Here is a 13,108-nt window from a genome sequence, read left to right on the forward strand (position 1 = left end):
TATCGACGTTGCCACTATATGATGCCATCGAACACGTTCTTTGTCACCTGCTTGCCGATAAGAGTGCCACTCATATTGCACTCAAGGTGGCCAATCTGCGGAACATGCCACGTGCTGGGCAAGCGATCAAATGGAGCTGTGAAGAGTGTGCACTGTTTTCGGATACGGGAGCGGATTGCCGTTTTCTTCTGTCTCTTTTTTTTCGTTTTTTCTTATCTTTCTTGTTGCAGGTAACGATATCAATTGTATGCTTGCGTAGAAGATGAAACCACGAGTGCTCTAAGTCGTTCTTGTTACAGAGCACCTGTAAAGTGAGGGGGAAAAGGTGTTCGCTACAAGCGCATCTCCCTTACCTTAAAAAGGTATGGCAGTGGTGAATTCTGTGGGAAAGTGATATTTCCAACAATGACTCCCCTATGAATTTAGGCTCGAACGGAACTCTACAGTTCACTATTCAACAATGTGCGGCCGTAGGGTGTAGGTGAAGATAGTAAAAAGATATTTTTCTGTGCCTGTGCCCTCCTTTGATTCAAAGCGAGCTGACTTAACTGCTGTCGCTTAGGCCATCTGATATTTCCATTTGGGAGAAAAATGCGAAGTAGTCTTCGAGATCACGCCACGGAATAAAATACATCAGAAGGCTTTAAAAATACAGCTGAAGGACCTCTTTTTTTTATTGGCGATAAGAGCAGTCAGGAACATATACATATGCGTCGTCGTTTTCTAAAAGTTTATGGCGGATGTCTCCCTTATGTTTTTTGCTTTTCTTTCAATTTATGCCTTTTTAGACATTTAGATGAAGTAGATAAATACATCTTTGTCATTATAAATGAAATTTAGTTGCACTTTTGATGCTCTGTGCATATTCTAGCAAGTCTATTTTTCTAGTTTCTCCCTAATCTAATACTATCGAATTAGCCCTGATTTCCACCCTTCTCAAGTTCTCAACGCTTTCCGTGTTTACCTATCGATGAAGCGGAAAGGAAACCAATAAGAATTAACGAAACTAGTTGGCAGACTTAACCCATTTTTCAGACAATGCAACTAAGGAAAATTTATTGCACTTTAGTTGATTTCCCTTCTACATCCTTACCTGCAGCATGAGAGCGAAGTACTAATTCTGGGATTAAGAAGAAATACTGGCAAATTACCTGAGATAAGGCAGACGAGGATACAGTGGAGCCAGAAAAATACAAATGCTTTTACTGTGTTATCTCGAATTCATGAGGAAAGATAACGAAAAGAAGTGCGACCTTCGAGAGCAGTTCTCGTCAAGCCCACTCTAGCAGCAGACAACACCTTTAGATAGATATGAGAAGAAATCCGGCTGGCGGCACTTACAAGAGTGGCAGCTAACATAGGCAGGAGAATAAAACAGAGGGCAAGAGAATTGTTTTCGCATCATCTGTGGCCGTGCTTACCGCACTGTTCTGATAAATCACTGAATTGAAGGAAATAAGTTCGTGCGCAACTGCTCTGCTGACGGGATGTATTGTGTAGCTGATGTGGCCAATTTAGCTCGCGAACAGTTATTGAAAGGGATTTCGCAAAGAAGCACTTCAGATTTGTTATTTCGTTGTGGTCCATAGGAGGCGTTTTTCTTAGGCGAGCTGGACAAAGGGTGGTTAATTGAAACCCAATTGACATTTCTGAAGGAATCCCTCTTCGAAATTTATTTCGAAGAGGGATTCATTAGCACTCAGCACTCAGTTAGCACTCAGTTCTTCTTTTTTCCCGCACGCAATAGCTCTATGGAATGCCCTGCCAAACACCATTGTATCGTGCACTAATCGCAAATCATTCCCTGAAATGCTAAAGGACCATTTTTCGTGAGAGCAATCTTTTCAGTTATATGTTGTGCTTGATACAGACAAGTGGCCTTGCTTTTTTCATTCCTTAGCCTTTGTTTACTCATGTGTTAATTTTTTTTACTTGTTACATATTGTATAACCTTTTCGACGCCCCTTACCTGCTGTACATTTCTATTCCTTTTCACTGTTATTTTTTTTCTCTTTCTTTGTAGTGTTCGTGTCATGTTGGTGCCAATCTTGAGTTTGCTCCCCCCTTATGTAATGCCCTCGGGCCTTTAAGGGAAAAATAAATGAAATGAAATGAAATGAGATGAAATTTACACAAGCGAATCCAAGAACTTTCCTGACAGCCCGTCAGTCCCAATGTTAAGGTCCAATGCTCGACCCCCAACGTAACACTATAGGTCATCTTTATGGAACATTGCCACCCCTTATTCATCAAGGCATACGTTCTGCTAACCCGAACATTGTCTTTTCCTACTGCTTAATAATTATAACTAACAAAACAGGCTGCTCGGAGAAATCTCAACGGCTTAGTTCATTGACTTCCTTCGCTTGACTGTGGAAAGGCAAAGATGTCTTTGCACTAAAGGCGAAGCTTTATTTTAAATAAACTAAGCACCCTCAAGTTTTTTTGTTTATTTCTCCTTCGGGCAACATACAGGTATTGCCCACGAGGCAAGACAAAAGGAGGTGCTAAACCTCCTGACTGGGTCTTGTCCTCGCCTGGGTACAGCAGCAGGAGCGGTATTGCATTATACAACAACAAAAGGCTGTCTTTGCCATCGCTTACAAAACAGACGCATCATAAACAGTTCTTGTAAATATATACAGATAATAAAATAATAATACACACTAAATCATATACAAAAATGGTACAGTAATGCAATACATTAGGGTTGTTCGAACCGATACAGCATTCCCTGCTGAAAAAAAAAGTGCTGTGCGAATTCGCAAAGAAACATCAAGAGGCTTTGCATTTTCATCGGAGGCATCATTTACTCTCTTTTGAAGTCTATAGCCGCAGAAGCAATATGGTTTTTATTAAAAGCATATATACGTGGCCTGCAATAGGATCCCTGGAAATGATTTACCAAATAATTATCGAAAGGTGCTCAAGCGCATTACCCGTGCCAGCCATGGACTCAGTGAACATGACCTCCACCAACTGTATGATGTATGATGGCCCGTACCTTTACCTAATGAAAACAGCTCAATAAAATTGAAACAGCCATCCGCAAATAGCTACGCCGCAAGGCGTCTGCAAAACGCAGCCAGCTATCTTATGCAAAAACCGTTTTGCACAACAACATAAAGGAGAAGGCTGTCGCACATCATGAAGCTTGGCATCCCCACTTGGCTGCCTGCCGTGATGGCCGTGCTTTACTAGGACACCTTGGAGAAAACACGTCGCACCACCCACAAATCCCCCATTTCCGCTGGGAATATCTTCCGCTGTTTTTATTTCCGAGTTTTTTATTTCGGATTGTTTGGGATTATTTCCACGTCACCATACTGTACTTACACTGTAAAAATATTTATTGAAAAAAACAGAAATTTTCTGGCAGCTGCCCTGCCAGAAATTTTCTGTTATGCTATGTTTTCGGTTTTTTACTTTTTCTGTCATTTTACAACAGAGAATTTCTGTTTAGACGATAGAAATTTTCTGTTATTGTATGTTTTCTGTTTTTACTTTTTCTGTCATTTCACCGGGTTTTTTCTTTGCAATTAACAGAAAATGTCGGTGAGGATAACAGAAATTTTCTGTTTTTAATTTTTTCTGTCATTTCAGAGGTTTTTTCGGTTTGCTGCTAACAGAAAAATTCTGTGATGTTCCATTTTCTCTTGCCATATTTTCTGTCATTTAACAGCTTTGTTTTCATGACTCACCGAAATTTTCTGTGAAGCTCCATGTTCCGTCATTTCACACACTTTATTTCTTTCACATCATCTTTTAATGACTGACATAAAAACAGATACAAAACGATAGCACTGCTGCCATATTTCAATAGAACAAAATATTTCACCGCTTTTAAACACTCAAAAGCAAAGGCAAGTTAGTATTCAAGAATATTAAAAAATGTGCAGTGTTAAACAATGAAATCATAGGTGGTATTTTACTATACAGTAATATCTTTCAGAATCACTGAATTAAGGTAAACGGTAGGTGGGTGGCCGAAGAAAAAAAGAAACTTACATTGCCCTGCCTGCACAGTAAAAGCATGCAAAATATGCAGTAATGGCAAGTAAAGTAGAAACGAAACCTGTGCCTTTCTGTCATACAGAATGGCATGATTCACTCTAAAACAGTAATACAGTACAATGAATACAACACAAAGTAATAATACCTGAACAATGAACACAACCAGTCACTAAACTAATGGGAAGCATACCCAAAAAGAGAGTATTGGAAAATATGCTTTGCTCATGACTAGTGCTACATTAAGCAGCAAGATGAAAGCAACAGGACATAAGGCATGCCACGGGCTGTTTGCCTTATCACAGTGTAACTGCAAGACAATTTTTCACTCCAGTTAGTACGTCTTATCTTGAGACTATAATAACTTTAAAATGAAAAAATTAACACAGACAATATAGAAAGTAGTGCTACAATTCATACAACCAGCCACTGATGTGCAACAGCAAGTATAAGCATAAATAAGGCATCTTAAGAAAATTGCGTCTTGCCTGACACTAGTACGAAATGAAGTGAGATACAAGCAACAGGACATAAAGCATGCCACTAGCTGTTTGACTTATCAGTCTAACCATAAAACATTGATTCCTTATACATAGTACATCCACTCTTGTGACTACTGCATGATAAGGCATGCCACAGGCTCTTTGGTTTATCACAGCGTGTACATAAAATATTGATTTAAAAAGTTGTAAAATTCAGAACAGTTAAAAGTCAAAGTCTTGCATGATGAGGGAAGCAACTTTTGAAGAGGGGCAGTGCTGCTTCTTCGAGTGCTCTGCCTTCGTTCCCCGGACAGGATTCACAGCTGCAATGGTCCTGAAACAACGACAGAGCATTGTTACTCCTTGGACAATGAGCATATCTATATTGCCTTCAAAGAAATAATAAACATTACCAGAAAACTGCACCCCTCCTCCTACCCCAAAATTTAATTCCTTTGTAGTCCACATTTTGAGTTTCATTGTCTGCGCTAGTGAATATATCCAGTAATCTTTAGTACTCAGGACAAAACTAAAGTTCAAGCCAAAATAAACTTTTCCTAAATGTTCACTTTAATAAGGTTTTTAGCAACCATAGTGTTCTGTTACTTGCGTGAAAGCTGCTCAGTGAACTCCAACACTAGGTTTTAAAGGGATGCAAAAACAACTCCATGCAACCTGTTGCTCTAGGGAAAAATTCTTTCTGTCTGCACTTTTCCAACTTGTTGCCCGCCGCGGTGGCTCAGTGGTTATGGTGCTCGGCTGCTGAGCCGAAAGACGTGGGTTCGATACCGGCCACGGCAGCCGAATTTCGATGAGTACGAAAGTAGAGGCCCATGTGCCGTGCAATGTCAGTGCACGTTAAAGAACCCCAGGTGGTCGAAATTTCCGGAGTCCGTCACTACGGCGTCCCTCATAGCGTAAGTCGCTTTGGGACGTTAACCCCCAATAAATCGAATCAAACCAATTTGTTGATGTCTGTGTGGCAGCATAAAAATGCATGTATTGCTGAGAAAACTAAAGTTAAAAATTTGCCGGTCACTCAATTCAAATTCTGACGTATACGTCGAAAAGGACTTCATTACCACATTTTGTAGTTAGTTGCGGGGCTGCTCAGGGCCTTGTGATCTGCACCCAAAAATCTGACGTGTCAGTAGACTGCAGTCTACTTAGAAAATGAGGCAATGATGACAACACCTGTACTTTGTTTCTTCATTTTATGTAGCTTATAAAAGCACCATTTCAGTCTTAGTAGCCTCTCGACAAAGGCCAACTTCAGTTTGCATTCAATGTTCCTTCAAAACACTCTCTGACACCAGAGTAGCAATGTCTGTATACACAGGACGAATCATCAGCATGCCTATTTTGTGCCACCCGAAAGCACAGCCGTAAGCAAAAATCTTTTTTTGACAGGTAAAAGTAAGTTTGCAGCACATATGTACGTGCTTTGTCTTTACAAAGATTTAGATGCTTGACGAGGGATATGTACATTTTAGTGAAGCTGGAATTAACAGAACTGAGCAGAGGCTTGTTTGTATTACTAATGCCCCACTAGTGATACGCAAGTCTAAAATGATGTCTAGTGCTGCAGAGCAAGCTGTTACGTGAATGTGACGTTACCCTCTCACATCTACACACAGCTTCCACTGCCCCAGAATAGTGCAAAGTGCCTGCTGCCCTGCGTAAAAAACTTTTCTGACCACAACCTCAAGCAATAACCCAGCAAAAGATTGATGCAGAATGCACACAAAATATTCTCTGTAGGCAGAATCAAAACAAAATTAAGCAATAGCTTCGAATAAAACTTTTTGTTGAGCATTGGAGCATTGGAAGCGGTTACCACTGCAGAGCGGCACTGCTTGATTTTAGACGTTAATTACAGACCTAAATGTAGACTGGGCTTTTTGCTAATCATCATCTTGAGACTCACGGGATTTTGGACTGTGAGCCCATAGTTACTCGTTCATAAGAAATACTTGTCTTAGACAAAAAGATGTTTTCAATTCTGAATGCCAAGAGAAAATGGGCACAGAAAATTTGTATGATATTGTAGAGAATGGTTGTAGTGCTACTATTGTTGCTATGTGCATAGATGCAGAGAAAAATTTTGTGCAGCGTTCTGGCAACTTAGAAATAGAGATTTGATTTGCTGCACTGGCATTATGTCAGCATGGTTTGTTTTTATTTTGAAATTCATTTGCTTCTACTCAATCACCTGTCCTGCCTCTTGCATTGTAGCCATGGACAGTGCAAATGAACTCTCCTGACAAGCTGTCTTGCCTTATGCGCAGTTCTAAGCAAGACAATTTATGAAAGAAAAAGAATAACGAAGTGCTAAAATTGCTGGTGCATTGTGACAGTTTTCAAGGAAAAGCAGAGATGATAGAAAAAGCCCTTTTTAAAGTACAGGAACAAGATGAATTATCGTAGCAAGGTTAAAACTAACCTGATCTAGCCTGGCTAACTTTGCATGGCCTGCTGTTTAAGCTGAGTAAGTTCAGCTCATGTCGACAATAGATGTTTTGCCCCACTGTGCAACCAAGGCACTGTTATTAGGAACAGACGGAATCCGTGATGATAAATATAATGCTTGTACCATTTTCTACATATCCAACTGGAAAAAGGTGTCAATTCTCCTGTCACCCAATTTAACGCTATCAAAATTTTGTTATGCTGGCTTTTTTGTAGGCACTATTAAGAGTGGAGCAGGGAAGACTAAATCATCAGCTTCATGAGCTAAATAATGGTTTCAGAAGAAGTGGGAATGCCCTGCGAAAGCCAGTATCGTCAAACACAGCGACCCAGAGAAGAGAGATTGCATGAAAAGTGGGACAGGTGGAGTGTACTCATGGTTCTAGGAAACTAACGCACAACTCAAAAATCTGGATAGCACTTTTCTGGTGCTTCACGGATATGTACACCAACGTAACACATGTTGACTGTGACCACGAACACTACGATAACACCAAAGTAAATCCGGCCGGACCCGTCCGTGACCCAATATTACAACCATTCAAGACATTTTAGCGATGTTATTGCAGGGGCAGATTCATGGGTGCAACTGGAAGGGGGGGGATTGAAGGAGGGGGGTGGGGCACATTAGAACCATGTATTCCTAGGACATTTTGATCTAAGAAATGAGGTTCAACATGGCTGTTATTTAATATTTTCTAGCGGGAATCCTTTACTTTGAATCAATTTCTCCTAGGTGAGCATTACCATATATCCTAAACAAGGTTTCTCAAAGACACCTCAAAAACAACAGTCTTCAGTGGACGCTGGATATTTAACATATTAAGACAGAGTATTCTGTTTCTTCTGCAAGCTCTTTGACAGGGATCCCACGTAATCACCAGCGGCAAGTGGATAAAATGACTGGAGGCACATGGCACAGATTCTTAGAAGCCTCGAAAATTTGACAAATCACTTCGCACCATACCAAGCTTGCACAGAGGCAAGTCTAAGAATGAAGCAGAGCAAATGCATTGACAAGGAGCATGAACTCATCATGGCGCAAGCGAAGAGACTCTTCAAGAATGTCTTAGAGCACCTGATCAAGATAAAAAGCGTATATAGTATTTCATGGCTGTTCGGACTGGCTTTTTGCAATCTGTGAGGAACCAGGGCAAAAAAAAAATGACAACAGACTACACAGAAGGAGACCACATGGACTGAAGCACTGAATGATCAACTTTTTTACAGTTTGCTGTCAGCACACATGGCAAAAAAAAGATGAAACCATATCAGGAGATACCCCGAAACAATGTGACACGTGGTTTTTTTTAAGTCCGAAAAAACAGAGGGAATGAGCCAGTAAGGATCTGCACAGCTCTTTCTAGGGCACAGCAGAAAAGCAAAGTTGGTGAAGAATGGCCAACAAGGAAAATAGAAGAAACCAGGGTGGAAACAAGTGTACAAGACATGGTCTTGAAAGCTAAAACCAATAAACAAGATAAAAACGTCACAGGCCAATGAATAACAGGGCAAAAGGCTAAAAAGATTAAAGTCGCAAAAGTGACAATGAGGTGAAAGACCAAATGTAAAACCAGAAGCAAGTGGGGAAGGCAAAAAATAAAAAATACGACTGAAGGCCGAGGGTGCACATGGTGAGACAAGTGTCGCATATCTAAAATCTGGTATTGCATGACAAATAGGCTGGTACTTTTTCAAATAATGAAACTGAAGGTTTCCTTATGCACTGGTCCTTCATTGCCAGTATCTTGCCTGCGTTGATGATTTCACAAGCCAGTGAGTTTTTGTTCTTCGCTATTACTTCCATTCTTTGAAATTCGGATAAACGTCTTGTTTCCAAAATTTTAGAGTTCCGACAGTGAATGACAAGATGGCACCATTACTCAATATCAGAAAAAGAACTAGCCTACCTGCCATGCAATACCTAGTTTTAGCTACACAATAATTGTCTCATCATGTGTATCCTGGGCCTTCAGCAGTATTTTTTTATTTTTTGCCTTCACCACTTGCTCCTGGTTTTACACTTTGTCTTTTCCCTCATTGTCAACTTTTATCAATTTCAACTTTTTAGCTTTTTGGCCTGTTACTTGGTGCCCTCTGAGCTCTTTAACTCTTCTATCACTTGTAACCTTCAAGAGCATGTCTTATTTTTTCACTTGTTTTCATCGTGATTTTTGGCATGTTTCTTGCTGGCCATTCTTCGCAAGCTTTGATCTTTTGCTGCTTCATAGATACAGCTGCGAAAATACTTGCTGGCCCATTCCCTGTCTTTTCCGCCTGAAAAAAATCTTCTTGTCGTATGTTTTTGTCTTATTTTGGTATTCCGTGATACAAGCTCTCATATCAAATGGACCTTGCCTAGCTTTTTTCGTCGTGTATTCCGACAGCTGGGAAGCTGCACAAATAGCTGTCCCCGTTTCTTCTGATATAAAAGTTGGCAGCTCAGCATCCACGTTGCCGCCTTCTGTGCAGCTCTTTGCCCAACAGAAAGTGTTGCTCTAGCTTTTCACTGTAAACAATGAAAACTTTCTGCGATTACCTAGCTTCTTGGTTAATACGACAAAGTCATGAAAGAGCATTTAGGTGTGCGCCAGATATGGTAGATCACTACTGCAGCAAAAGAAATTAGAATGAAATATTTCACGTGATGGTGAAGAATGTGATCAAGCATTACACACAAAATGAAATGGCTAAAGTGAGTGCTTTTTTGCCTCTGATGCCTCCCTTCTTGGCTAGCAATTTCATGAGTACTGGGAAAGGAGTGTGTACTACGGTGGCAAATATACCTTGGTGAAAGGTGCATCATGCTGCGCCATCTAATGAGTATTGTTTATTTTTTTTCCCCGTAATGCAAGTGCAAGTGCTTCTGGGGCACTGCAACAGCAACAACTGACTCTCTTGGATAAGCCGGGAGCTCACTCTATGCGACTGTTTCTTACCAAATAAGCACTTTATCGGTCCCTTCATTACTGGGATCTTGTTGCTGCCACTTCTCTTTGAATAACTATAGTACTTGTGTCACTCTGATGCCCATTCTATTTATGTCCCTTGGACTGGTTGATTTATTAAAGAAATTTTAATCAGACATATAATATCTATGCTTTGCTTATGCATGCACTTTTAGAAGAGGAGCTGAAGGTGTCAGCATTTTCAGTTCATGTAACTAAACTCATCTTTCAGTGGCAAGCCTCTTTGCTTTTCTATATTTTAAACCGTACTATCTGCTTGCAAGGTTGGTGGTCCGTGTCCTTCGGTGGCATTGTGGTGGCGACTTCCAGTTCCCGCTATTGGTTTGGAGTATCCGTTCAGGCTACAGCCATCTAAGGGCACAGCTTGCGGTAATGTACTGTAAAGCAGAATTTTGTTTTACAATTGGGCTTCCTTTTGAAAAATACCGAAAAAATTGCAATGTAAAAAAGGTAATAGCGCTAAAGGTAATAATAATGCTAAAAGATTTAATGAGAGGCTTTGCAAGTATGGGCCTCAGCAAGGGCTCACACAAGGTGCGGTAAGGTCATCCCTGAGGCAACGTGATACTGCCAAAATTACCTGGCAATGTTGCAGGGATTATACTTACTGAAAGGAGAAAATTAAGAAAGTACGGAGGCTGGTACACATCTTAAGGTGGTACTGGTGAATCACTGTGCATTTTGAGGGACTGTTCTGCTACCGTATACACCTGTGCACACAGACAGGGAAGCTACTGGCAAAGCGCTGTTTGGTAACTGTCATCACTGATTACTTAGTTAAATATGGGGTCCTTCACTCCACGCAAGGACACTGGCATGAAAGCTACAAACCGCTGGAAATGAAAAGGTGCATGTCATTCAGAGATCTGCCCTCAGCCATTGTTTATGAGACATTGGACGCATACCTAGCACACTTCCCTCTTTCTGCATCTCTGGAGGCATCTGCATATATAATATAGTGTAAAAAGAATTTTTATATCTTTTCTTCTTTCGTCTTTCCCACAGCACAATGTATCCAACACAAGCCTAGCTAAACTTTCCGCTTTTCTAATTTAGGCTTTTCTTTCACTGAAGTGTCTAAAGATACACCAGACAGACTGTTCATTCTCACTGAGCGTACGGCGGATGTAGCTGCCGGCCCATGGCTAAATATCGTCCAACATGATAGTGGATGCTGCCAGCCAGTGCACTACTGCTGTGTGCAACACTCTTCTCCGTGAAGCATTTGCAAGTTGCATGCCACATATTGTGACTTTCGAGGAGCTTCAAAGGGAAGTTTTCCCAGTCTTATATCGCCGGCTGTCATTCAGATGAAGTAAACAAGCCCAGCACTCCCACAAAATCCCAGATATATCGCACCAGTTCACATATGTAAGCAGCAAGTTACACGGCGTGCACCAGCAGCTTGGTACTTTCGAACTGGTCTTGTAATCTGTCACCTGTGCTCATAATTTAAGCAAGTTATCACCAGCACTGAAGCACAGCAGAATGCTTGCTAGATCGAGCGCCTATGCTCTGCACAGCACGCATGTCCCTAGATGCACCTATCCGTATTGCATAAGAAACATAATGCTAGCCCTTTTTTATCACCAGATATGGTTTGGTTTATTGGTTTATTGGGGTTTAACGTCCCAAAGCGACTCAGGCTGTGAGAGACGCCGTAGTGAAGGGCTCCGGAAATTTCGACCACCTGGGGTTCTTTAACGTGCACTGACATCGCACAGTACACGGGCCTCTAGAATTTCGCCTTCATCGAAATTCGGCCGCCGCGGTTGGGATCGAACCCGTGTCCTTCGGGTCAGCAGCCGAGCGCACTAACCACTGAGTCACCACGGCAAGTATCACCAGATATAATATTCATCTTTAAAATAGTTATATTGTTACGGGGTAGTTCCGCTTGGGATTGCAGACAGGGCGGACACGAAAGACAGGGCTTTCAAACGACAGGCGTTTACTGCAGGCACCAGCCGACACTGCTCGACAGTCGTCTTCTTCAAAACTCACGAGCTTCGTCTTAGTCTTTCCTGATGCGCATATCAGTGCATGCACCGCCTAATGCAACACTACCCCGCCGGCTGAAAAGCACCGTCCCGGTGCGAACTAGCCCAAACCAGGGTCCGTGTAGTACGGCTTGAGGCGTGCAACATGGACCGTCTCAGTGCGAGGTGTAGAGGTATGGCGTGCGGGATTCAAGGGTGCAATTTCGTATGTCACTGGAGTCACTTGTCGTAAAATACGGTAGGGTCCTGTATAACGGGGCAAAAGCTTTTCCGAGAGGCCCACGCGGCGAGCTGGGGTCCAAAGCAGCACGAGAGAGCCGCAAGAATACTGGGGGTTGCGATGACAGGAATCATAGCGACGTTTCTGGGAGTGCTGGGAGGCTGTGAGTCGGTTGCGTGCAACAACGCGGGCAGCATCATCTCGGGCTATGGCGTCACGAGCATATGAGCTGGCAGTGGCGACTGAAGGGAGCAGGCTGTCAAAAGGAAGCAGAGGGTCACGGCCGTATAGAAGATAGAAGGGGGAGTAGCCGGTGGTGGTTTGACGCTAAGAATTGTATGCAAATGTCACAAATGGCAGCGTGATGTCCCAGTCGCGGTGGTCATCAGAAACGTACATGGACAGCATGTCAGTCAATGTCCGGTTAAGGCGTTCGGTAAGCCCGTTCGTCTGTGGATGGTAGGCAGTCGTGAAAGGATGACGAACGTTGCACAACCGTAGGATCTCGTCGACGATACGCGCAAGAAAGCAACGGCCACGGTGGGTGAGCAGTTGGCGGGGATGAATATGAATATGAAAGGTGCAGCAAGAATAACCGGTGGGATGCTAGCATAATGCTAGCAAACATCATCTTCTATCTAGCGGGAACGGCGAAGACCTGGTTTACCAACCACGAACAGGAAGTGCCTACTTGGGACATCTGCAAACAAAAACTTCAGGACTTGTTTGGCAAGCCAATTGGGCGAGCTCTAGCAGCCAAAAACGACCTGGCTACTCGCGCCCAATCGTCGACTGAATCATACCTCGCCTACATACAGGACGTCCTCGCCCTTTGTCGGAAGGTGAACGCCTCCATGACCGAAGCTGATAAAGTGGGCCATATACTTAAGGGTATCGCCGATGACGCCTTCAATATACTTCTCTGCAAAGACTGCTCTACGGTGGACACAGTCCTGC

The sequence above is a fragment of the Amblyomma mixtum genome, chromosome 2, assembly GCF_055824585.1.
Source record: "Amblyomma mixtum isolate Tamu chromosome 2, ASM5582458v1, whole genome shotgun sequence".
NCBI classification, from domain to species: domain Eukaryota; kingdom Metazoa; phylum Arthropoda; class Arachnida; order Ixodida; family Ixodidae; genus Amblyomma; species Amblyomma mixtum.